This window comes from Schistocerca americana, chromosome 3, assembly GCF_021461395.2.
Source record: "Schistocerca americana isolate TAMUIC-IGC-003095 chromosome 3, iqSchAmer2.1, whole genome shotgun sequence".
Lineage (NCBI taxonomy): Eukaryota > Metazoa > Arthropoda > Insecta > Orthoptera > Acrididae > Schistocerca > Schistocerca americana.
The window spans coordinates 382,192,631-382,219,961 of NC_060121.1; the positions used below are offsets into that span (position 1 = coordinate 382,192,631).

At 42.6% G+C, this 27,331-nt stretch overlaps 1 protein-coding gene across 1 annotated transcript in view; it reads left to right on the forward strand.

Annotated features, from left to right (window-relative positions):
- Positions 1-27,331, forward strand: part of LOC124606100 (probable tubulin polyglutamylase TTLL9) — a 116,445-nt gene that overhangs the window by 78,612 nt on the left and 10,502 nt on the right. The gene's annotated exons all lie outside the window — the stretch shown is intronic.

Here is a 27,331-nt window from a genome sequence, read left to right on the forward strand (position 1 = left end):
TACAATCAAAATTCAACATATTGGAAAGCGTCAACAGAATTATTCGACAGTAGTAGGAGTACTACCATCGTAGAAGCTGTAAACGTACACAATATCTGCATATTTGTCCTTAGTGTAGATGCGAAATTTAAGCAAGCGCGTACGTATATAAACACAGTTAACAGATGCTTATCTCTGATACACTCTCAGTCCTTCGCACTACTCCACTCTCAACACATCGCGGACAGTTGCAGTTCAACTGGCTAGTTTGATGGCAGAAAGACATCCCGAGCAAGGAGGTTGAAAGCAGCGAGGTTAAAATGAATCGCCGACGAGGTTCAACTGGGTGGGACACATAGGCGTGCACCACTGGTCTAAAAACAAATGTACGTTAAATGTGTTCTGTCTCAGAAACCATTCGGAATTGGGCATATAACCATATGAATTTTTTCCCTCCAACTGAGCATTCCTTTCACGTCCCTGAATATTGACCATTCCTCATGGGTCACAATGTATAGGTTTTGAATCATAAATTTGAATAAAACTAATAACATTGTATTTAAATGAAAAATGGCTTTAGAGACTCCAATACTCTGACACATTCGTTTTTGTATTTAAAATAAAGTGCTCCATAAGTTAAATGGCGAGAATGTCATAGGTATATGCCTCGAACTGTCCGATGCTTTTGACATCACTGACTGAAAAACACTAATTTGCAAACTTAACAGCGAAGGCGTCAGGGTCACATTCAACAAAAACATATTACCACAGTCTAAAAAATAAAAATAACTAGAACATAAACATACAAGGAATTGGAAAGAAAAGCTATTCAGTCAGTAAATATCACAAAGACACACTATGTAAAATTAAGTTTTTGTGTGTAATAAAATCACAATTTGATGTAACAGTTTAGCCTTTCAAGGTGTATACTGATTCTAAGTTGTTCCCGGCTGTTCAGCTGTGTGGCGTCGTCCGTATGGTGTGATATTTTGATAAGCTGGCATCAGGACCACCTGAAGATGCCACAAATCACCTTGTAGAAATCGTTCAGCTATTGTACGATATCATATACCTGAATACTGGAGGACATGTCAAAGCACAACTCTTTCTGCTGAATGTGTGTACACAATTAAAAAACTATTATTATGTAGTGCAAAATAACTCTAAACTGTTTCATTTTATTTAACTATAAAATTTATATATCTATAACTACCTGAATACCTATGATTGCACAGGTATGTATTTATCCCAGTCCTCTATTAGTCTAGTTCCTTCTTCCCCTTTTCTGCGTCCAAGTCATTCTCCACTTTCTCTCTGTACACCTCCTCCAATCCTCCCCCCCCCCCTCCACTATCTGTCCATCTCCACTTTCCCCTCTCTTTGTGCACACCTACTCCACCCCCTCTGTCTGTCTCCTCCTTTCATCTCTCCAATCTCTTACTCCCGCCTCTCTCTGTTCATCTCATTCTCCCCCTCTCTCTGTTATCTCGTTCTCCCACCTCTCTCTATCCATCTGCTCCTCCCTCCCCTCTGTCCGTCATCTCCTTCCCCCCCGCTCTGTCCATCTATTCCTCAAATGTTCTCTCTCCATCACCGTATTACGATACCCACCCCGGCCGGCCGAAGTGGCCGTGCGGTTAAAGGCGCTGCAGTCTGGAACCGCAAGACCGCTACGGTCGCAGGTTCGAATCCTGCCTCGGGCATGAATGTTTGTGATGTCCTTAGGTTAGTTAGGTTTAACTAGTTCTATGTTCTAGGGGACTAATGACCTCAGCAGTTGAGTCCCATAGTGCTCAGAGCCATTTGAACCATTTTTTGATACCCACCCCAAATAGGAAGTTATTGGTTCTCACCCCCACAGTAATCTTTCCAAATAGTAAGTAACGTTTACTAAATTTGCATGAAATCGATCCAGAAGTTTAGCAGATTTTTTCCTGTGGCTTTGCTCAGGTTCGAACGTGTCGCATGTATTCATTTATATTTAACATATTTCACACATATTTGTATACGTATTTCATCGGTGCGTACCTCTAGCGAATTTAGCCCTGCAATTTCATTTTCACACTGCTCGATGTTTATGATGTCATATCTCCTGAACTATGTGTCGTACAGTGATATAATTTTGCTGGTACATTCAGTGGTATATGTACATAGTGTCTGCGAATAATATTGCGAATATGAGTAGAGTTAGTAGTAGAGAAGTAATAAATTACCACATCATGCATGATACGGCCATTTTACTACACGAACAACGAAAATGTAGTAAGCGATAAACTTTTTTTTCCTTTCATTATTTTGTGGGTGGTGTCAGAGAGACAGTCTCGTAAAGCTTTGAAATTACGTATAAAATTTGTTACAAGTGGTCTCATTCTCAAATACTGGGTAAATATTGCCTGGTGATCTGCGCATCGTGAGCTACACTTCTTTGTCACCTTCTCCCCCACTCGTCTGAGAGGTAGGTGGTTCTTACCTTCACAGTGGTTTTTTCCAAATGATAAGTGATAACAAGTTTGACTGAAATCGATACCGTGGCTTAGGAAGAGATATGGAACAAATACACATACATCCCATTTTTATAATATGTATGGATATCATTGAAGTTCCCGGGTTCGATTCCCGGCGGGGACAGGGATTTTCTCTGCCTCGTGATGACTGGGTGTTGTGTGATGTCCTTAGGTTAGTTAGGTTTAAGTAGTTCTAGGTTCTAGGGGACTTATGACCATAGATGTTGAGTCCCATAGTGGTCAGAGCCATTTGAACCATTTGATATCATTGAAAAATAAGAATCCACACACAATTTCTCAAATGACTTGCCCCATGTTTTATTGAACCTGGTACAAAAAATGACGAAAGAGTACCAATACAGTACAACAGAATGTAGTTCAGGATTCGCTTCTCACAAATTCGTAATGCCTGGCACTGACATCTAAGATGCGTCACTGCAGAATACGACAAGCATTCTGGTATCACTGTCGTTCATCAAAGTACGTTAGCTTACTAACTGCAAACATTTCAACTCCTATTCTTTGTGCTTATAGGGATTACTGTCATAAGGTTTTTTACATTGTTCACGGTGTCACGTCGTAACCGCAATCAGGTCCAAATCCAAAGGCAGGGTTGTCACACGTAGCACTGGAAGCACGTTTCTCTACAGTTACACCATGCTCTCAAGCCACCAAATGGTGTGTGGCGGAGGGTACCACTAACTGAAACTCCTTCCCTGCTACACTCGCGAATGGCGCGTGGGAAGAATGATTGTCAGTAAGCCTCTGTATTAGCTAGAGGAAGTAACATGTTGTCCGACTCTTATTGAAAAGTGTTCTCTCCAAATTTCAATAGTAAGCCTCTCCGTGATGCACAATGCCTCTCTTGTAACGTCTGCCACTGGAGTTTTACTGCAACGTAAAGACAGAACAGAACCTCCCCCCCCCCCCCCCCCCCCCTCAGATTGAGAGTACTGCTATTTATAAAAACACTGAATACCCCAGAATATCTAAACATTACAAACATAATACATTTCTAGAACCTTCTAGAAACGATAAATAGTGAATAATAAATACTACTGGTGATCGAATTTGAACTGGGGACTCACAGCTTGCTCTCCTCTGGAGAAACAGCGATCTTCTGTTTTAGAAGTTCTCACTGGAAACGACTACAGCGGCCTAGGTATAGATCTCGTCAGTGGCCCTCTATCCCTCTATAAGGCAGCACTAGAGAATCGTCGTGTTTGGGTCGTGTTGTCACATCTTCGTCCCTCTGATGAGCATCAAAGGTAGCCCTTTCTGTCAAAGCTTCACGATCATCGAGCTCGCTTTCAGTTTACAATAAACCCCCATCGTTAATCTGCGCTTCAGGGCTGTAGCACGGCTCCACATGGAGGACATGGAAGACGTCTCTGTGGTTTAGCCTTCTTGCTAAAGGGCCATAATCCTAGATTTTGTATGCGACATCCGACAAACGTCAAAGGATACTATACGGTCTAAAGTAGCCTATTATTAACTTCTCCGACTGTCCCACTTTCTGTACAGGTATAAAAACAGTACCAAGTCTTTCGGGCTGTATCTCACTGGCTGGTCCTTCGCGTTCTCAGTCCTTCTGGGCGTTCAGGGACCATATGCGAGCTAACTGTCTGCTTCTCCGGTCCTGTTGATGAGCTGTTTTACGTATCCACTCTGAATATCATCCGGCTGAAACGAGCCAAGTATCCATTGTTGTTTGGGCCTCGTGACAGTGGATCAGAGGGAGCAGTATAAAGCCTGTAGGTTCTTGTTTCGCTGTCTTATATGCGAATGTGATGATGGGCAGATTTGTATCCCAGTCTACCTCTTCTGCAGACGTCTCATTAAAGCGTTCTTTGAGATAACTCGTCCGTGGGTAGTCTGTAGTTCTCATCCTGTAGGTGATAACACAGTGCGAATTTACCTCTCCTACTAGTCGAGACTGGAAAACCTTTCCACAATTAAAAATCATCACTCATGATGCTCTGTGTGTCAAATTATTTTTTTTACAAGTAACCTTGCAATTTCCAGAAATTTGGCATTCAGTTCAGCTTTGGTGATAACATAGCGGCTCAAGTAGTCAGTGCAGACTATTATCCATCGATTCCCATTTGTAAACCTTGGAAACCTCCCAATGATATCGATTCGAACCTGATGGAATGGCGCCGACGCAAGCAGAATTGGTATCTGATGGCTCGGAAGTACCTGTGGCACATGCTTCAATTGCATTCGTTGCAGTAGCTCGCATAGTGTCTAACGGATCTGTGGAAACCTTGTCAGTGATACCTGCGTCCGTTCTCTCTGGAGTCTTGACGAATCCCAGGTGAGCATATGTTGGAGCACTCCGGAAATAAATCAGGATAATTGGCCATAGAGAAGTTGGTATGATGAGCAACCATTTACACCCTATTCGACCACAATTCCTCTTAGACAATTTCCTTTCATAAACTGGAAATCTCCTTTGACCAGTTCCTCTTTCTTCAAGGTTTCTCTGGTTTTCGGCAGTACTAGATCTTCCTTCTGTTCAGCAGCCAAGTTATTCACTGCAGCGATGACTGAGACTTCATGCACACTGCTGGTTTCGGCCACAGGATTCCTTGACATGCAGTCGACAGCCCTATGTTTGCGTCCGCTTTTATATCACTGTGACGACACACCCCCTTAAGCTTCAGTAACCATCTCGCCAGTTAACCGGATGGATTTTTCATGCTGGTCAACCGATATATAGACTCGTAATTCATCAGAACACTGAATGATTTGCCAAATAAATACGTCTGGAACTTGTTGATGGTTCAAACAAGGCAGTCTTTCTGACAAGTGGAGGCCACGACGTTGAGATCACAGATTTACTTCAAACTTCGTACGTCTTTAGTAGGCCATCAAAAAAACATAATATGCAAATAGTAAGGGGCACTACTCTGGCAATTCCGAGAAAATCACAGGAGAAGTTTTACGCATCTGTTATGTCTCTTCTGTATCTGTGCGTAGGTGCTGGACGTTTGAGTACATGGTGATCAAGTGATTAGCATTCGAGCTACAGAAGACGAGGTCTATCAGGCGATGGTCCGACTCGGTTTCCAACTTAATAATGAATCTATTTTTTTTCATTGTTGCTTATATTATTTCATTCATATGACATTTAAGACGCAATGTAATGCAAAAAAACACGTGTTTCAATTTATGTTTTCCATGTCTGTATGACAAATACCATCCTGCAACGTGTGATGTCGAGAGCACATCCGACGAGTAACTGTATATTACTCTTGTGGTCTGGCACACTGTGACATACTATATTACTGATTGTGGATAACTTCATTCGCATCTTGAAAATTTAATTGCAAGTAGTAAATGGTCAAATAACATATGAAATTCACAACAATTTCATGAAAATACACGTGGTTTTTTCCATTATATTCCCTCTCAAACGTCATATAAATTAAATAAAGTGAACAGCGCTTAAAAAAGGTAGATTAAAAACTAAAGTAAACTGGATCTAAACCGTTGCCTCATCCACGACACTCTTGCACAGCACGAACGCTAACTGCTGGCCCACACTGACTCTTTATGAGGAGCACCTCAGATACGTGACTTACATAATAGACGCATAAAGCTTTTTTGCGATTTTCTAGGAATTGCCAGAGTGGTACACCTTCCTACTTGCATATTACGTTGTTTTACTGTCCTACTAAAAGTATACAAACTTTGAAGAAAAACAGTGATCCCAACGTCGTGGTCCCCCCGTGTCAGTTGTCAGTTCCTCTTGAACTTAGGTAGTACCCTGGCAGTATGATCTAACACATTTTCAGAACCTTCCCGAATTTGCACTAGAACTGCACCTATCCCATAGCCACTAGCATAGGTGTGAAGTCGTGTCTCATTATTTTTGTCAAAAAATGCCAGGACTGCAGAAGATGTTAGTGTCTCCTTTAGGACAAGGAAAGGTAGACTTTGCACTTCATTTCAGGAAAATTTGTTGTCTCCCTGGAGTAGTTTTTTCAAGGGGTGTGCTTTGGTATAGAGGTCCTTTTTGGATCGCCAGTAGTACTAACACCTTCTGACAAAATTCCTCACATCACCAATGTGCCAAGGAACCGAAAAATCTGTGACTGCTTTTATTTTCTCTAGATTGGTATGATTCCATCGCCATTAACTAGAAGCCCCACTATTTATATCCTTTGGTTGGCAAAGAGCCATTTTTTTCAGATTCAGATCCAGGCCTGCAGTCTGAACACGCTTCAGTATGGCTGTCATGCAGCTCAGATGTACTTCAAACGTCTTTTAGAAAACGACAGTGTTACCCAGATAGCAAAGATACATCATCGAATTAAGATACCAAAGCAGATAGTCCATCATACGCTTGAAGGTGGGTGATGCGTTATGCCCTGTGCTGTCTTTCTTCTTCTCAAGGCTCACAGGAGAGGACCAAAGACACTCTGACAGTTCAATAGTGTCATCTTGCAACATCTTCTCCACTTGCATTGATACAGTGTTGTACCATGCGCTACTTGGTCTGTCTTTTCTCCACTCCTGATTTGAAAGCATCTGAAAATTGCTGCAGCTCAGCTAACACTCGCCAATGTTGTCCCTCAGTCAGGATGAATGCTTTTGGCTGTCCAATAGTAGTTTCCTTCACTACATTGTCTGTACTGGTACCGGTGCACGAATCTTTGTCAGTGGCACTAAGCTGCCTGTCTGGATTGGTTTCACTGTGCCTTTACACATACCATCTGGAAAGAATTGTGGATGCTCATGACAATTAGTGATCCGAAATTCTCCTTGACCACATGCAATGCTTATGATCACTGCTGGTATGTAAATATATTTTGTGGGCCAGAGTAGCTTTTTGCAGTCGCAAAAAGTTTTGCAGTTTAATTGAATAACGTCACTGACAACTGGAACTCATATTGTTGGTGGTGGCAGGATAAAATAACTTAAATGGCAGATAGCCACCCCGAACAATCTTTGTTGTGTTTGCATGTTTGAATAGATTCATCAATCAGGAGTGCTGATCTTCCACACTCTATAATTGTTTGATACCTGCATGAAATCCCATCCAAGAATTAACAGCAGGACTACATTCTGTTCAAGTGAGAGATTCATAGGGCTGTGTTCTGCCATTTTTGCAAAACATGTTTTTGTCAGTTGGACATACTTCCCATTTACCACATTCAGCACAGTCACTTTCATATCATGGAACATAGCCTACTTTAGCTGACAATGAAGAACATTAGACATTACAGAAAAAGTAGTCCCTGAGTCAACTGGCAACCATCGTGATGACATCAATAAGGTTTCGTGACATCTCGATAACTGTCTTCCATGAAAGATTTCATCTGTAATGGCTACACCTCTATAGATGGTCACCTTGTTTAGTTTACCTGAATGTGGTGAATAAGTCTTTGGATGGTACCCCTGTAAAGTGATGGGGAACAGCAATGACATGTTGGGCAGCAACCTTGTCCAAGGTGTGGCTATGGTCTTCATCCTAGAAGACAACTATAATCGTCTGCAGTTGACTCTGCGAATAGGACTATTATAATAGTTGACATTTCATGGGGTATTACTTATTGAACACCTATCTGGTATGATTTCCATATTGCAAACATACCAGGATGTTGTCCACTGCCCTCCAAATATTTATTCTTCTGCATGGTGTAACACTTGGTAGAGGAGTTCATTGTACTTGTATTTGTGTTGGTCAGATGCTGGATATTTGTTTGATGACTGTGGCATCAGTCCGATTTGGCTTACTCTATTCCTCTTGGTATATTCAACTGGTGGCAGACATCCAACATTCTTTTTCAATATTCTCTGTTACCTCCAAACAAATGGGTCTATATTAATAGCTACTATCTCTTGTATACATGGTCTGACGTTTCTGACTGCCATAAATCACCGTATCTCTTCTCTTATAGCCTGGTACATGAGAGATGTGTGTTCATGGTGGCCTTGTGCAACTATCATAGGTACCACATTTGGGAGTTGGTCATACTACTTTTCTTTCATCCAAATGTTATTTATTTATTTCGTCCTTGATTGTGTTCTAGTCCCTGCCCTCGCAGGCAGCAGTTTTTACACTGTCTAATTGGATCCATGATAATGTAGATGTTTCGAAGTACCCTGTGTCTTCACCAAACAATGTCACACCATAATCACACTCAAGTCCAAATGCTAAACACGGTCATCAGTAAAGTACAACAGTTAGCACTGAAAGCACATTTATTACATACACCAACATACAGACAGAACACTACTGTCTCCTGTGTAGAGATTGCTATTATTTATACAAACACTGAATATACAATACTATTTAAAATTACAAAAGTAAACTTCAAAAACTTCATAGAAATGATAAATGCTAAATAAAAAATATTTATTGGTGATCAGATATACATTGGATACCCACAACATGACTGCTAGAGATGCCATCTGATGCTCCACATTGCATGCAGAACAGGTTACAGCAGTATGTAGTCATCCTTGATTATGAGTCAGGTTTCAGCTCAATATTGTGTTGGCTGGTCCATACCATGCTGTAGCCTGAAATTAAGAAGGAAAACATCTGACATTGGGTTTCAAATTCATCATAATGGCCAGTGATGCTGCCGGCTGGTGTGGCCGTGCGGTTCTAGGCGCTTCAGTCTGGAACCGCGTGACCACTACAGTCGCAGGTTCGAATCCTGCCTCGGGCATGGCTGTGTGTGGTGTCCTTAGGTTAGTTAGGTTTAAGTAGTTCTAGGTTCTAGGGGACTGATGACCACAGATGTTAAGTCCCATAGTGCTCAGAGCCATTTGAACCAGCCAGTGATGCCACATCATACTTACATTTTACAGGCAGAAAACCTAAACCAAAATTTATAAAACTTTGGTTCAAGCATGTTATAATATTTAGACAGTAGTAGAGCTTTGTCACACAAACTTTTAGCTTCTATTAACCACTAAGAGCAACTCAATTGGTGACCAATCATCAACTGCACTAGATGATAAATCTGATGCTTTTATAATTATATTACATAATAATGAAGAGTTATAGATTATTTGCATAAGCCATTCCCATTCCACATTATAGGCCTTCTTTTCATCAACAGTTCTGTAGCTTAACAGCAGATACTGATGGTCACAAACCTGTCATTGAACAAGTGATTACTAATGCAGAAAAAGAGTTGTGAAAGGAATATAATATTATACTTCTGGGACTTAGAGGGATCTTTTTAGTCACATACTGATGTTAAATTATGCTGAACATGCATCTACCACAGCCGGCCGCAGTGGACGAGCGGTTCTAGGTGCTTCAGTCTGCAACCGCGCGACCACTACGGTCGCAGGTTCGAATCCTGCCCCGGGCATGGATGTGTGTGATGTCCTCAGGTTAGTTAGGTTTAAGTTGTTCTAAGTTCTAGGGGACTGATGACCTCAGAAGTTAAGTCCCATAGTGCTCAGAGCCATTTGAACCATTTTCATCTATCACAGCAGTGGTTGAGCAATGGTATGGCTTCACCATATTTAATAATGTTATTGGTACGTCATTACGGCAGCAGTGAGAGCTACACTGTTGGCACAAAAGCAATGACAAAGTCTTGTATAGGTAAACTGAAATCAAATTGACTCAGAAAAACTTGGAGAAAAACTATTCAAAAATCCTCCAATGAATTTGAGAAAAAAAATTATATCTCCATGGCTTTCATAAAAACCCAGGAATGTTTAGTCAGTTCTAAAACACCAATTGGACTAACATTGTTTGTTCACATATTTGCTGCACAAATACATTATAGATGGAAAGTTGGAATCCTGTCTTCTGTCTGGTTTTCCTTTTCCTTGTTCTGTTCTTTATTTTGTCTTCCATAGCTCCTATGTATAACAACTGGTAAGTGCAGAAATTGAAGACATGAAGTCATTGACAGTACTGTCAGTCACCTTAAAACAGAGACTACAGAAACTCAAGGTGACCATACAAAATGATTTCTTGTTACAGTCTGTATAGGATACCTAAGGATCTGCTGTCAGTTTTAGCTGCCCTTTCATGCTATTTAAGTACCAGCCATGTGTTACACAAAACTGTAAAATTCGTGGTATAGTCCAATAGCACGAATGTCAGCTTACTATAAAATTGTAGAACAGACAGCTGAACATAGTCTGAATGTTGATATCCAAATGACTATAGGAAACAACCCTTTTTGTAGGCTTCTGGAAGAGCTTTTTACTCATTCTTGCATGAGAAAGACAACATTCACAGAATATCTTATCTTTTATATGGATCAGGATAAATGATTTCCTGTTGTATTCCTCCCATCTGCTCTGGCAAATGGTGATATTTCCAGCTTTACAAGATTATTTCCAAATGATACTTTCTTTTATAGAAGATAATATCCTTTGAAATCAGCAGATTTTCAGAAAATTAGTTCTTGGTGCAACATTTCACACACATTAAACAAAAGAAAATTCATCCTAACAGTCATTAAGGGATTATTTCCTTTCACTCAGTCATTGTGTACTACATGTCTGTTCACGAAGGATATGAGGAATGACTAAAGATTCAAGGTAGAGAAACACCTGTTAAGAACAAATTCTCTAAACTGTAGGCCTATTAATAATGAGCTATAATCAAATTGTTATTTACTATATGACATCATACAGGCTAAATTTAGTAAAATACCTGCTGTTTATTTTATAACACATCATTATTATAGTTATATTTATGCAAGGGGAACAGTTATCAATATTCTGTAAGAATAGAGACCTATTTTCAATTATCATTGTTTCTTGGCAGGCTACTAAAAGGCATTTTCAATTCACAAATTTAGGTAATTTTTAGAAGAAGACCCCACTAATACTTCTTAGTTTTCTTTTACAATCACAAGGATTCCTTATTTCTTTCTTCACTTCTATGGTAACATGGCAAACACCTTTGCAGCAGAGTACTGAAACCCATGTTAAAAAGTGCACAATGAGTCAATTTTTCATGAAAGTTGTTTGTATACCGGTATCTTGTATCATGGTTGTGTAAGTCAGTATTCAACTGCAACTGATTTTTATTATTAGCAGCAAATACAATTGAGCAAAAAATTTACTGGAAAGTGAATGTAGGACTTCTAAGATTTTGTAGCACTCTCTGCTAAATATATGTTTAGCTATTTTAAACATTAGTCTTTTTGCTTGGTTTTATGGATGAATAATTTATTTACATTAGATGCATTATCCAGGAAAATTTGTTAATATAAAAGAGAAATAATGTATTAAAACTAGCTATTGTTCTTATCTCTAAGTTGAAACTATTTTGTTTGTATGAACAATGAGAAATACATCTAAGGCAAAAACCATAAAACTGAAGTTTTTTGAATGAGTCCATTTTGGTTTGTAATCTAGGTATATCCTAAGGAACTTTACATACAGAGTTAAATATAGTTCATAGTGATTAATGGCTAAAAATTTTATTTGTTTGAAGTTTTGTAACTTGTATCTCAGTGAAGTTAATGTTTATACAGTACGATGTGAACCAGATGTATAGTTTAGTTGTAATTGTTGATTCATCAGCACATACTTGTATTACCCTTTTTGGACAGTCCTTTGATGTAATAGAAAGGTGAGTTCTGTAATCCTGGGCTTGAACAGGAGACAGACTAAACTCTTGGTAGAGCTAGTGACAGGCCATTGGAACTTTAAGAAAAACCAACAGGTGATGGGTATAAAAATAGAAGCTCTATGTGAAGATAGTGTGGAGAGGGTGATGGAACTGCACCACACCAAACCTTCCCATACAAGGTGGTGGAGCTCAAAATACACAGAATATTCAGGTAACCAAGTCCTGAAGAAATTGTTTCCAATAAAAAATTAGTGAAGAGCTTTCTGGTATTCTTTAATGGTACTGGTTGGCCTTACTAGAACCACAGAGAGTGAAACCATACTGTTTCATTATTCACAATAGTGGGCTTCTGATGTTTTGGAGAGGCACAGTGGTGTTATTCCTGACATCATTGACCATTAGATACGGTCTCACATCAGGACTGGCAGTGGCTGAGAGATCTCTGATGGTACAACAGTAGGTCATAAGCATCCTGTCCTTACATGTTACCTTTCATGCGACACTATGATGGAGCCATTTTACTACAGGACAATGCTTGTCACCTCAAGGCATGTGGCTCTATGACCTAGCTGCATAATGCTGAGGTACTCCCATGGCCAGCAAGATGCCCAGAATGCGTGTGGAACCATGTTGAATATCACCTCCATCTTATGGCCATTATCCATATTACAAAAGTTGTATGGCAAACTTGCCTCAGAAGAGGATACAATAGGTTTATGATACCTTTCCCAACTGAATCAATACTTGCATCTCATGTTGCTTAGTGGACTCATAGTGCCAAGTTCTACTCAATTTTGTAATCACTGAAATAATGCCACATACTCTCTCAATCTGTAAAGTTTAATTTTGTTTCTTCCTCCCCTTATGGGTGCTTTACCTTTCTGTCAGGTGATGTGTATGTATTTTAATATTCTTTTTCAACTCCTTGGGCAATTTGTTATACAATTTTCTTTTCTGGTAGAAGATACTGTTTCAGGTTTTTTTGTGTGTTTTCCTAGGTAAATGCAAGTCAAAATTGGCTCTTGTTCTATGATTATATATAGAACATTAATGAAATACTACTAATTTTTCCCTGATAGGACAACAGGTGATAGATATATTCACTGAATGCAGTAATAATATCCAGTTCTTTAAATAGTCCTTTAGAATAAGACTGGCCATTTATTTTGGTTATAGTTATTTTGAACCTTTTCTGAAGTTTTAAAATTGTGTGCACCTTTGATCATTAGAAAAGAATCCCATACCTAAGAAGTGAGTGCATGTAGGAATACTATGCACCATGAGACATTGTCTTTTATAGATTGTGCTAGAATCCTTCAAGCATAACGTGCTCGTGATATATTCTTCTTGCCAGTATGCTTTTGTGTTCATTTCATGTTAACTGACAATTAAAGTTTATCTCCAAAAACTTTGTGTTTGCTAGTCAATGTACAGGTTTATCATCTATGTTCATTGAGACAGAGTTGCTTTCCATGTTTGTGCTGAAGTACATGTTGTTTGTTTTCTTTATGTTCAATGTTAATTTATTACATATTGGGCACTAGTAGGCATCCTTGAGGGTCTATTTTATCTTCTCTCTTAGTCCTGCTGTTTTATCAGTGACTATACTGTTGCTGTTGTCAGCAAAGAGAATTTCCCTCTGTGTCTTAAGCTGTCTGGAAAGTCATTGATACTTATTAAGAACAGAAGTGTGCTCAGTACACTACCCTGAGACGTATCTATGTTTGCATGTTTCTTGTTTAACAATTGTCATACTAAAAATTTATCATCAGTAGACACAAGAATTATCTCTACCTTTTGCACTCTACTTTTCCAGTGAGACTGGAACCAATCATTTACTATTCCTCTTACATCTAATATCTCTAGTTTGTTTAATAGTATTTTATGGTCAACAGTGTTAAAGACTGTGGACAGATCTAAGAATGTACCTGTGATACAGTCATCCTTGTTAAGGGCTTCAAGTTCCACTTTTTTTAACTGTGGTACAGTCAATCCTCCCATTTCAGACCACAGTGTGCTTTCTTAAAAAGATTATGCTCATTCATTTAACTATCTGAAAAATCTGCATAAATATACAGTCATATCTTGATAAGATTTCAAAGTGATGCAAAGGCAGGCAGCTTGCATTAAATATTCAGGAATATAAAACTGTGCATGGCACAAAACATCAAAACCTAGTAGCAAGAATCACTATTAAGTAGTGAATTTGGATGTGTATTACAAAACCTGTGGTTTACTCTTGTAAGGGACTAGCTTGGGCTAATTACAATGCACACAAAGGCATTCAAGCAATAATTCTTCCTATACACCATACACTAATGGAATAAGAACAAACTGAAATTAGCAAGAACCTTTTACAATGCACTTCACCAGTGGATGCCGCTGTACCTATATAGAAGTAGATTTTTATATATAAACTTCAGGCCCCTCACAAGGACTTACATCTCAGTCCATAGAACTTCTCAACCCACCCAAACCATGCACATCCACCTTTTACTTTCTTCCTAAGATCCACAAACCCAATCATCCTGGTCATCCTATAGTTACTGGCTTCAAAGCACTCACCGAGTGTACATCTGCGTTAGTTGATCAACACCTGCAACCCATAGTACAAATACTTCCCTCCAATATTAAAGATACCAACCATTTCCTAGATCAACTGAAATCTGTGCCCGTCCCACTCCCATCACACACCTTACTTGTCACCACTGATGCCATCTCCCTCTATACCAACATAACCCACGTACATGGTCTGTCAGCTGCTGCTGAACATTTCCTCAGTCAATGCCCACCTGACTCCAAGCCTATGACATCTTTCTTGCTCATCTTAATCAACTTTATACTTACCAACAATTACTTCACATTTGAGGGGCAGACATACAAACAAATTAGGGAACCAGGAGGACTCCTTCCTAGCCCAACCTTTTCACAGGTTGCTTGGAGGAGGGTTTCCTGGGATCTAAAAGCCTTCAGCCGCTGGTTTGGTTTAGATACATTGATGACATCTTTGCTGTATGGACTCATGGTGAGGCTGACCTGTTAAAATTCCTGGAATCTCTAACTACCTTCTCCTAATTAAATTTCACATGCCCTATTTTGAATCCCAAGCCACTTTCCTTTATGTTTATATCATCCTCACCGAAGGCCAGCTACACACTTCTGTTCATATAGAACCCACTTAGAAACAACAGTATTTACATTTTGGCAGATCCCATTCTTTCCACGTCAAATGTTTCTTGCCATATAGCCTTGGCAATCGAGGCAAACGTATTTGTTCATTTGCAGACTCTTCCCAGCAATACACCACCACTCTCACTTCAGTCTTCACTAGACATATTATCCCAACAGTCTAGTTCAAAAGCAGATTTGCTAGGCCATCATATCCAATCCTGGTACTGCTGATCCCTCCAAATAACAACTTCACGGTACACCACTTGCTACCCAATAGTATTATTCTGCTCTTGAATGTATCGATCAGCTACTTCCTAAAATCATGCCCTGAAATGAGAGCCACTCTGTCTGAGATTTTACCCACCACACCTAGAATACTTTTTGTCACCCTTCCAATCTCCTCAATATCCTTGTCGGACCCTATGCTCCTTCTGCACCCATCTCCCTATCCTATGGCACCTACCCCTGTGATGTCTCCAGTGCAAGACTTGCACCCTCCTACCACCACCTATTCCAGCCCTGTAATTGGCAAAAAAATATCCTATCAAAAGGAGAGCGACCTGTGAAATGACACGTCATATACCAGCTGTCATGTAAACACTGTTGAGCCTTTTACATTGGCATTGTATCACCCAGTCATCAATCAGGATGAATGGGCATAGGCAGAGGATGTATACAGGCAACACACAATATCCTGTTGCAAAGCACACTGCTCAACAGGACAGTCATGTCCTCGGTGCCTGTGTCACCACACACACCATCTGGATTCTTCCCCCCAGAAACCAGTTTCACAGAACTCCACAGTTGAGAACTAGCACTACAACATATTCTTGGTTCTTTCCACTCACCTGGCCTTAATTTATGTTAATTCCTTCCATCTCAGAACTTTTGTCGCAGTAACTACTCCTTTCTTCACTCCATTTTAGTTTTCCACACCTCTCATTTTCTGACTTGTCTATATTTCGCCATCCTCCCTCCCACCTCTGTTATGTACAATGATTTCAGCTTTTCACACCTTGAACAATCTTTCACTAGTGATCTTTCTCTTGCATATTATCCTGTCTACCACCTTTAAGCTCTCAGATTTCCAAATGTGGTCTAGTGCAGTCCCCAACAATCAGTCTTTCCTTCTCCTTCTGTCCAATAAGTCTGTCCTGATCTGGGGTTCTGGGTGACTTTTCTAAACTGTACCCCTTTCCCTAAACCTCTCCAGGCCTTTTCCTTTGCCCCTCTTCCCTCCCCTGCAACTCTTCCACCAGAAGAAAGAGCCACTGGCTTTGAAAGCTTGTAAAAGTTAAATCCTTTTGTGTGTGTGTTCTCCTGCCGCCACTTGATGAGTAGATTTTATCTGTCCATTTACATTATAAATATATGTAGTCAAGCATAATAAGGAAATTATATGAGGAAAAGCAGAGAATTTTAAGGATTCAAAACTTGGTTTAGTTTTGCTAAACTTATTCCGATTTTCTGTTGCCTTAATATCACAATAGTAACCATTAGTTCTGAAAGCTCAGTTTCCATGTTAGTGCTCCATTTCTTTCAGATTTGGTTGTTGTCAGTAACATTACTTTATCTACTTTACTATATTTTACAGACTATAAGATGCTATGGACTATAACACTTCTTAATTTTTAAGCAATTAAAAAAAAAAAAAAAATAAAAAAAAAAACATTTTTATTATTACACTGCAAAGCCAGACTAAAAGAAAATCTTAGTTTATAAAACCAAACTGACCTTTAAAATCCCTAAAATTCATCATCTGAACTTTGTTGTTCTTCTGCTTCTGTGTCATCATTGTTCTAGTAATTGGATTCCAACATTACCAGCAGATGCAGGCAGACCAGCCAAGGGTGATGGCGCTGAACTGCCCAGAACCACAGAAAGACAACAGCCGTGGATGACAATGAAGATGCCAAGATGCCAACAACAGCTATGGATGGATACAGCAGAATGGCATGTCTGAAGAGTGGACCAAATAAAGAGCCTAGATGTAGCAAGATCAGGAACTGAACAATGATGGGTATAATGTACAATACAAGAGCACACTCAGAACATGACTGACTTTTGAGCCCCTGCACTACTGGCTTTATAGGGCCCCCATAAGTGCCGATAGGCTGGCATGGTGGTCATGGCCTGTGCTCAGCACTGTGGCACTGTTAGCAGCACTCATAGATTATAGGAGTACCGCCTAGCAGCTGTCATCTATGTCCACGCCTTCTGGCAGGCTGTCCAAATTGTCAGACTGGGATAGCAGATCCCTCCCCTCCCAAAATGGGCATACAGGGAGGAAGCAACCTGGCCGATGTTTTAGGTGGTGATCCAGTGGTGTCCCATCAGCGGAAGCCACCATCTGGGAGAAGGAACAAGGGACTTAAGGCACTGCACTGGGAAACTGCAATGTGGGGGATGTACACAAAGCAGACGGAGGCTGCGGTGAAGTCTCCATACCCTTGCCCACGGGAGCTGCCACTGGTATCCTGGAGAGAAATAGTACTCATGAGGAAGCAACTCAGATCAATCTGTTGCTGGAGGGATGGGCTGGAGGCAGGGACAGAGTTGGTTCATGTGCTGATGATCCAAACCTCGTGTGATGTCAATCATTCTAAGGTGGCACCCATGATAGACTACTATAATAGCTGGCATCCATGAGGGCTTTGCCCCATAGGAACATGCCCAAACAGCCAAATCAGGAGGATATCACTCAGCATACTGGGTCTGGGGTTTCTTGGGTAGGGGTGCCAAGAGATGGACGAGAGTACATGGCACTCAGCCATGGAGGTGCTCTGCTGGGCTATAGTCATAGTCAGGGGTGGACCTGTAGGTGCTCAGGGACATTGTGAGTGCAACTGTCATGGTAGATGCAACCACAGCCTTCAACATTCATGGCTTAAATATGTGTACCATCTGCTCCACTTAGCCATTGGAGGAGGGATGAAATGGAGGGCTACACAGGTGCTGCAAGGCCATAGCTGTGAATTGTGGCCCCTTGTCAGTTACGATGTTGTAGGGAAGGCCTTCAGTGGCAAAAATCTGCAGAAGGACATTGAGTGTGCCAGCTGTGGTGGCGGACACCATGCTGACCACATAGCGGTAGTTTGAATAAGCATCCATGACAATAAGCCACATTCAACTGAGGAAGGGGCCAGCAAAACCTACACTCCTGGAAATTGAAATAAGAACACCGTGAATTCATTGTCCCAGGAAAGGGAAACTTTATTGACACATTCCTGGGGTCAGATACATCACATGATCACACTGACAGAACCACAGGCACATAGACACAGGCAACAGAGCATGCACAATGTCGGCACTAGTACAGTGTATATCCACCTTTCGCAGCAATGCAGGCTGCTATTCTCCCATGGAGACGATCGTAGAGATGCTGGATGTAGTCCTGTGGAACGGCTTGCCATGCCATTTCCACCTGGCGCCTCAGTTGGACCAGCGTTCGTGCTGGACGTGCAGACCGCGTGAGACGACGCTTCATCCAGTCCCAAACATGCTCAATGGGGGACAGATCCGGAGATCTTGCTGGCCAGGGTAGTTGACTTACACCTTCTAGAGCACGTTGGGTGGCACGGGATACATGCGGATGTGCATTGTCCTGTTGGAACAGCAAGTTCCCTTGCCGGTCTAGGAATGGTAGAACGATGGGTTCGATGACGGTTTGGATGTACCGTGCACTATTCAGTGTCCCCTCGACGATCACCAGTGGTGTACGGCCAGTGTAGGAGATCGCTCCCCACACCATGATGCCGGGTGTTGGCCCTGTGTGCCTCGGTCGTATGCAGTCCTGATTGTGGCGCTCACCTGCACGGCGCCAAACACGCATACGACCATCATTGGCACCAAGGCAGAAGCGACTCTCATCGCTGAAGACGACACGTCTCCATTCGTCCCTCCATTCACGCCTGTCGCGACACCACTGGAGGCGGGCTGCACGATGTTGGGGCGTGAGCGGAAGACGGCCTAACGGTGTGCGGGACCGTAGCCCAGCTTCATGGAGACGGTTGCGAATGGTCCTCGCCGATACCCCAGGAGCAACAGTGTCCCTAATTTGCTGGGAAGTGGCGGTGCGGTCCCCTACGGCACTGCGTAGGATCCTACGGTCTTGGCGTGCATCCGTGCGTCGCTGCGGTCCGGTCCCAGGTCGACGGGCACGTGCACCTTCCGCCGACCACTGGCGACAACATCGATGTACTGTGGAGACCTCACGCCCCACTTGTTCAGCAATTCGGCGGTGCGTCCACCCAGCCTCCCGCATGCCCACTATACGCCCTCGCTCAAAGTCCGTCAACTGCACATACGGTTCACGTCCACGCTGTCGCGGCATGCTTCCAGTGTTAAAGACTGCGTTGGAGCTCCGTATGCCACGGCAAACTGGCTGACACTGACGGCGGCGGTGCACAAATGCTGCGCAGCTAGCGCCATTCGACGGCCAACACCGCGGTTCCTGGTGTGTCCGCTGTGCCGTGCGTGTGATCATTGCTTGTACAGCCCTCTCGCAGTGTCCGGAGCAAGTATGGTGGGTCTGACACACCGGTGTCAATGTGTTCTTTTTTCCATTTCCAGGAGTGTAGATGACTGCAATCACAAGGGTGATGGAAGAAGGCCAGTGTTTGAAAGACTGAGATGGAGCATCCTGATGCTGAGCACAAGCAAAACAACAGTGCACCATGCCTCCACAGCCTTGTTCAGTCCTGGCCAATAGACATGTCACCTGGTAAGAGCTTTCATCTGTGACATACCCCAGTGCCCACAATGGAGGAGTCCCAAGACATGAGAGCATAAGGTAGTCATGATGGATGACAACATGGTGAGTACCTGCCTCTGCATCCAGCAGGAGCACATTGGAGATGATGGACAAACAATGAGAGAGCCGAGCCCAGCAGCAGACTTTGAAAACTAAGTGGGCCACCCACATAGCTATGACACACTGCAAGAGAGAATTATGGTGTGTGTCCGCCACAATGTGAGTAGCAGTAATGGGAAACCCATCTGAGGTATGTTGTTGTTCCACATCAATGTGAAAACAGGAGAACTCCAGTTGGTTGAAAGCCAGGTCTGGTCCTGAGGGCAAACATGAGAGGGAATCAACATTTGCATGTTGTGCAGTTGGCTTGTATTTGATGGTATAATTGGAGGAGCTAAGGAAAAGATCCCAATGTCAGAGCCTTCTGGCTGTCCATTGTAAAAGCAAATAGTGTGGCCCAAAGAGTGCTACTAAAGGTTTGTGGTTTGCAACGAGGGTAAACCAAGTCCCAAACAGGTACACAAGGAATTTCTTCATGGCAAAGATGATTGCCAATGCTTCCTACTTGATCTGGAAGAAACTGCATTGGGCAGGATGTCAGTGTTTTTGATACATTGGTGATGAGTTGCTCCATACCATCATAGGACCAATGCCTTAGGAAGAAGTGCCCACAGTCAAAACAAGGGGATGTGATGGGGAAAAGGTGGTAAGACAGAGCACAGAACGTAACATGTACTTTAGCTGTGTGAAGGCCTGCTCACAGGCTGCATACCACTGAAACAGAATGCCTTTCTTCCAAAACTGGTGGAAAGAACTTAGAATAATAATTCACTTTTCCCAAAAAAAGCCTGCAACTCCTGTGGTATTTGGGGATGTGGAAGAGAGTCAGTAGCAGAAACATTGCAGTCAGTGGGCTGAATCCCATCTTTGATGAGCAAGCGGCAATGGTAGTTTACTTGTTCCTGAAAAAACTGTGCAGATGGCACTTGAGGCCCACATCATGCGACTTAGTAAAGAGGTTGTGTAGGTTACGCAGTTGCTATTGGTGGATAGTACCCGTAACAATTACATCATCTAGATAATTATTGGTACAAGCTGGGATGGACATGCTTAACTGTTACAGGTATCTCTGGAAGATGGCTGGAGCAAAAGATACCCCAAAAGGCAATTACTTGTATTTTTATAAGCCAAAAGGCATATTGGTGACATTGTGTTGCAATTCCTCATCTAGTGAAATCTGTAAGGAAACATCAGCAAGGTCTATTTTAGAAAAACATTCACCTCCTACAAGCTTGACAAGGCCCTCTTGATGTCATATGGAGTAGGTTTCCACCAGAATTTGGGCACTGATTATTGACTTAAAATCTCCAAAAAGCTGGAATGATTCATTTGGCTTCTGGACCATGACCAAAGGTGTAGCCCAAGCACTAGTTTTGACCAGTTCAATGAGCCCAGCATCATGAAGGCAATTGAGTTCGAGCATAACAGCCATCTGAAGGAAACTGGAAGGGGATGTGCTTGACAGAAATGGGGCACTGCATCTGGACAGCAAGAAATATGTGCCTCAGAACTCATGATACACTTCAGGCCAGACTCAGAGACACAAAAGAGGTGCAATGGCAACCAAGTTCTTGGAAGAGAACTGTGTCCAAGATGACCAGACTTCATTGGGTTCTCCCTTCATTGGTGATGGAGAACCCAAACAGTGAAAAAGCATCCAGGCTGAAAATGTTGCCAGCTGAATGACTGTTGGCAATATACAGCATTAGTGGTCATGTAACCATCTTGTATGTAGGCGTAGTGGAGAACTGACCTCTGTGGGTAATAAAGCTGTCACCATATGCAATCAACACATAGTAGGGTGGGGTCAATGCCAAGTAGCCCAGATGAGTGTATATTGAAAGATTAACCAGGGAAACCGTAGCTCCCATGTCAACATGATGGTTGGCAGTTGTGAGATCAGTAAACAACTGTGGAGGGGGGAGGGGGGGTGGTGCACAAGGATTTTCCTGGGGAACAATGGCCTGGCCTGAGTTTCATGTGCCGTGCCATGACTCAAGTTAGGAGTGGGATTAAACTGACCTGATATCTGGCGGCATGCAGTTCAGAGATGTCCATCCTTGCCACCATGGGCGCAGTGCATCTTTTGATCAGGGTAGTCTGCCTGTTGGTGCATCACAAAATACTCAGGACAAGAAGGCAGACCCCTCTGCTTGCAGGCTTGACTGGCTGCTCAGGGACATTGACACATCTGAAAATGATGAATCACAATGACCCCTTCAGGAAGAAGGCTTGTGAGAATTTTGTTCCCACAGTGGTGGTTGAATCACAGCCATCTGGGGGAAGGCCATATGACATTGATTTGGGGCCTGCGTGATCTCGAAAGAAAGTGCAATTTTCAGTATGTCATCCAAGGGACGACTGTCAAGCTTGAGGGCTGCAGTCCAAGCTTCTGGATCAGGAACCAATTTGACCACTATGTCGTGGATCAGGGAATTGGCATATGAGGTTTTGCAAGATGGGCTGGAACAAATACAATCAGAAATATGATTCAGCACTTGCAAATCCATCACCCATGAGCAATAAGACTGGCCCACTTGCTTGTGGTACTGATGGCTTTGAGGTGCGATGCAACATGTGAAACAATTGTGAATAATAGGATGACACCAATGAACACATTATCTTGAAAGTGAATGCAACTGGGTTTGAGATGGGAACCAACTTCTTAAGTAAGAAAAATGTCTCCAGTAAGGCACAAGAAAGGATGAGTGACTGCTGGAGAGCATCATCGGAAACTAAAAAGTGAAAAAATGCTGTTTAGCTGCTGCAAACATGTGTCCCAATCCTCCTTGGTATTGTTAAATGGCAGAAATGCGGGTGGGCAGGACTCCGCCTGGAGGGTGACCACAGCCGAGATGAGTTGTGAAACTTGTACCTGTAACCATCCTGACAGCAGCTGCATTTCCTGATGCAAAAGGTCTGTTTGCTGCTGGAACTGCTGGTGGAAGTGCTGTAGCAATTGCTGCTGCAGGAGCAGCTGTTGCTGTTGCTGTTCCATGAACTGTACACGTTTTGCATCCATAATGCACTGTTAGCCTTTCTACCTCATAGCCAATTCTAATAACTGAAGCCTAACATGACCAGCGGACACAGGCTGACCAGCCAAGGGCAAAAGTAGTGAGTTACCCAGAACCACAGAAAGACAACAGCTATGGAGAACAATGAAGATGACGGCAACAGCTGTGGGTGGATACAGCAGAATGCTAAGTCCAAAGAGTGAACCAAAGTGAGAGACTATATGTAGCAAGATCAGGAACTGAACAATGATGAGTACAGCATGCAATACAAGAGCACACTCAGAACATGACTGACTTCTAAGCCCCTGTGTTGCTGGCTTTATAGAGCCCCCGTAAGTGCCAATAGGCTGGTGTGGCGGGGTGACCCATGCACAGCACTGTGGTTGTGACAGCAGCGCTTGCAGGTTACAGGAGCACCACCAAGCACTGTCATCTATGTCTGTGCCTTCTGGCAGGCTGTCCAAATTGTCGGACCAGGATACTGGAGTTGTCTTCTTCCTATATAAGTTGATCTTCACTGCTGTTGAGTGTGTTACTTATACCACACTTCTTGAAAGATTCAATAGTAATGTCTTCTCTCACTCTAGACCATGACTGTTTTATCCACTGAAATACTTGTTTGATTGTAAGTCATTTTAAAACTCCCTTTAGCTTGAATTCATGTTGTGCCTCATTCATTTGTTCCATTCCTCTCTCATATATACTTTAAAAGGTTTATTTGTTTATTTATTGAGACATCAAATGGTTGCAATTGTGAAGTAAGCCATCCCGTAATAACATTGAGCTCTGTATTTCTCTGTATCAGTTTCTGTTTCATAGAACTTTTTAAATGACTACTAAACTGATCTAGCAAAAGAAGAGAATTCTTCTTCAATAAAGTACCTTTCCTTCTCTCCCATACTCTGTTAATCCATAATTTCATACCAGCCTCATCCATCCAACCCTTGTCATGTACATGAACACCTGGCTATTTCAGAAGGTTTTGGCATTTGTTTACACATGAAAATGATCATTGCATTAAGTTTAGTACCATCAGCACAACATGGAAGGACAACAGTGTAGTGTATTTTTTCATGTCCACTTGCTTTTGTAGTTACAGTTTTGGCACCTTTCATGGCAACAGTTCTGTTACTCAGCACATCAAATGTCAGAGGAGTTTTGTCCATTTTCACTATTTGACTTAATTCCACACTGTTTTTCTTTCAATTTTGAATAATAAAGTGATGGAAAGATAATATTTTTGCTTTGTACTCTTGTGGAATTTTCTGAGATATTTTGTTTTTAGTTTGCACATTAAGTTCATGATGCTTTATAAACCTGTAGCACAAACCAACTCCACACTTAAGGTCTGTCAAGTAGCACCAGTTTATGAGCATATACAGGGTGTTTGAAAAAGAGCTACCTAGTTTTAATGTGTCCTAGAATCTTTAAAAAGTGACGTAAACTATTCTAGTTTATGGTGTTTGATTCATCAACTCTCCAAGTTTGGCTCCCCTGCAGTTGACAGGTCTACTTGACCTTGAGACGGCACCAGTACTGTTCTTTTTTCCTCTGTTCCCTGAGTTCAGTCCAGGCATGTGTGCAGTGCAGTGCAGAGCAACTCAGCAACAATGTGTACTCTGCAACAGAAAGTGCAGTGTGTTATATGGCTTGTGAAAACTGAGTCAGTATGGTGGTGAACCACCTACAACAAAAACCATCCATCATTGGCTAAAGACATTCAAGGTAACCAGTAGTGTTTTAAAGGCAAAATCGTCAGGTAGACCAAGACCTTCTGAAGATTTTGTTGAACAGATCCATGTTTCGTGTGTCTGGAGCCCGAAAAAGTCATTGTCCAAACATGATGATGATGATGATGATTAGTGTTTTAGGGCGCACAACAGCGAGGTTATCAGCGCCCGTTCCCAAAAGTTCAATTTAGAGCCGAATCGTGAGAGAAGTGGTATTGTTCAAATTGCAAGATTGGACACAGCACATCAAAACAGGGAGATAAAACTAAAAATAAAAGAGCAGTACAAACAGGGAAAAGGAAGTAACGGTGGCTGAGTGACCACTTAAAAATAATGGGTGACCAAACCACTGGACAGCACATTAAGACTTCAATCCCAATATTTTGGGAAGAAGGCCAGAGATCACACAAAAACGTAAAACTCTAGCGACACTCGCCTCATTATTAGTTAAAAGAGAGGGTAGGTCTGGTGGGAAACGGAAATCTTCCCTCAAACCCGCATATAAAACACACTCAGTTAAAATATGCCGTATCGACAACTGTCTCCCACATGTCTGACACGTTGGTGGCTCCTCACGACGTAACAGAAAACCATGTGTCAAAGGACAATGTCCTATTCTAAGCCGTGTAAGGGCTACTTCCTCAGCGCGGCGTTGTCGAAAGGAGGTGAGCCACGGTCGGACAGAATCCTTCACCGCTCGCAACTTATTACCCCTCACATCCAGCCACTGAGCCTCCCACCAACGCATGACCTTCCGAGTCACGAAAGACGTAATGGCCTGCAGGGGGACGGAACAGCGAGCAGGAGGTGTGATGGAGCAAGCCTCCTTGGCAGCCGCATCTGCAAGTTCATTTCCAGGAATCCCTATGTCCCCTGGAACCCAGCAGAAAATCACATCCTTACCCTGCTGTTGCAAGAGCAGGAGTGCGTCCTGCACCTCTTGCACCATCCGATCTACTGGGTACATCTGTTCAAGAGCGTGTAGAGCACTTTGGGAATCGGAGCAGATGATGAATTTCGTGCCACGATGTCGGCGCATATGCTCTAATGCTTGCAGAATGGCAAACAGTTCTGCATAGTAAACTGAGAACTGCTCTGGGAGCCCTATCCGATGGACAGTAAACACAGCAGAGCAGCCCATAAAATCCCCCTGTTTAGAACCATCCGTGTAAACAGTAGTAAAATCGGAATGGCGTCCTAAAATCTCAGTAAGTTTAATTTTAAAAAGGTGGTCCGGGGTACAATACTTCCTGTAAGCAGCCAGATCAAGAAGTAATCTTGGCCTTTGTAGTCGCCAGGGAGATCCCCTACTCCATTCCTGGTGGAGGACCTTAATGCCCTCCAGGTGTACCGACTCGAGACTCTCCTTTGCACAGATGCCAAACGGCTTTGTTGCCGCCGGACGGTGGCGGAAGAGACGTGCCAGTGCCGGCTGGGAAAAAGTGTCGGACGCCAATGAAAGAGGAGTGGACTTGGTGCTGTACGCGTGCCGTACCACGAGGAGAAGACGCCGAATGGACAGCGGAGGCTCTCCCGCCTCGACACACAGACTAGCAACCGGACTCGTGCGATAAGCCCCCGTTGAAAGCCTAATACCCTCATGGTGAATCACATCCAACATTTTGAGGTAGGAAGGTCTTGCAGAGCCATAAGCTTGACATCCGTATTCCAGTCGAGGTCGCACAAAGGCCTTATAAAGTTGGAGCAGACGTGCCCTGTCAGCGCCCCAGGATCTATGACTGACGCATTTAAGGACGTTTAAAGCCTTGAAACAGCGGACCTTTAGATCCTTTAAGTGTGGCAAACATGTGAGCTTCTCATCAAAAATAAGCCCGAGATATTTCACTTTCTCCATAAAGGGGAGAACAGTGTCTCCTAGTTTTAAAACAGGGAGATTAAAAAGAGAACGGGAATGGTTAAAATCTACACAAATGGTCTTCTCCAAAGAGAATTTAAAGCCCGTGGTCTTAGACCATTCCTCCAATCGCACGAGTGTCAGCTGTAATTGGCGTGTAGCAGCTGTGACGGAGGAAGACGCACAGAAAATGGAGAAATCGTCCACAAACAAGGAGCACTGCACGGGCCGTCGTACTGTGGACGCAATACTATTGATGGCAATTGCGAAAGCTGTCACACTGAGGACACTTCCTTGAGGGACACCGTTCTCCTGCTTAAAACGGTCAGACAGGACATTCCCAACCTTATACTTAAAATACCTGTCCGACAGAAAGGATCGGATGAGTGTGGGTAAACGCCCACGGAAACCCCACTCATAAAGCTGCCGCAAAATGGTATGCCTCCAGGTAGTATCGTACGCCTTCTCCAGGTCGAAGAAAACCCCGATAAGTTGTTGCTTACGTAGGAAAGCAGCTTGTATCGCTGTTTCGAGTAGGATCAGGTTATGTAGGGTGGAATGATACCTCCTCAATCCACACTGGCAGCGGGTAAGTAAGGATCTAGATTCGAGAACCCACACCAGGCGCCTATTGACCATACGCTCAAATGTCTTTCCGACGCAGCTCGTGAGACTAATGCTACGGTAG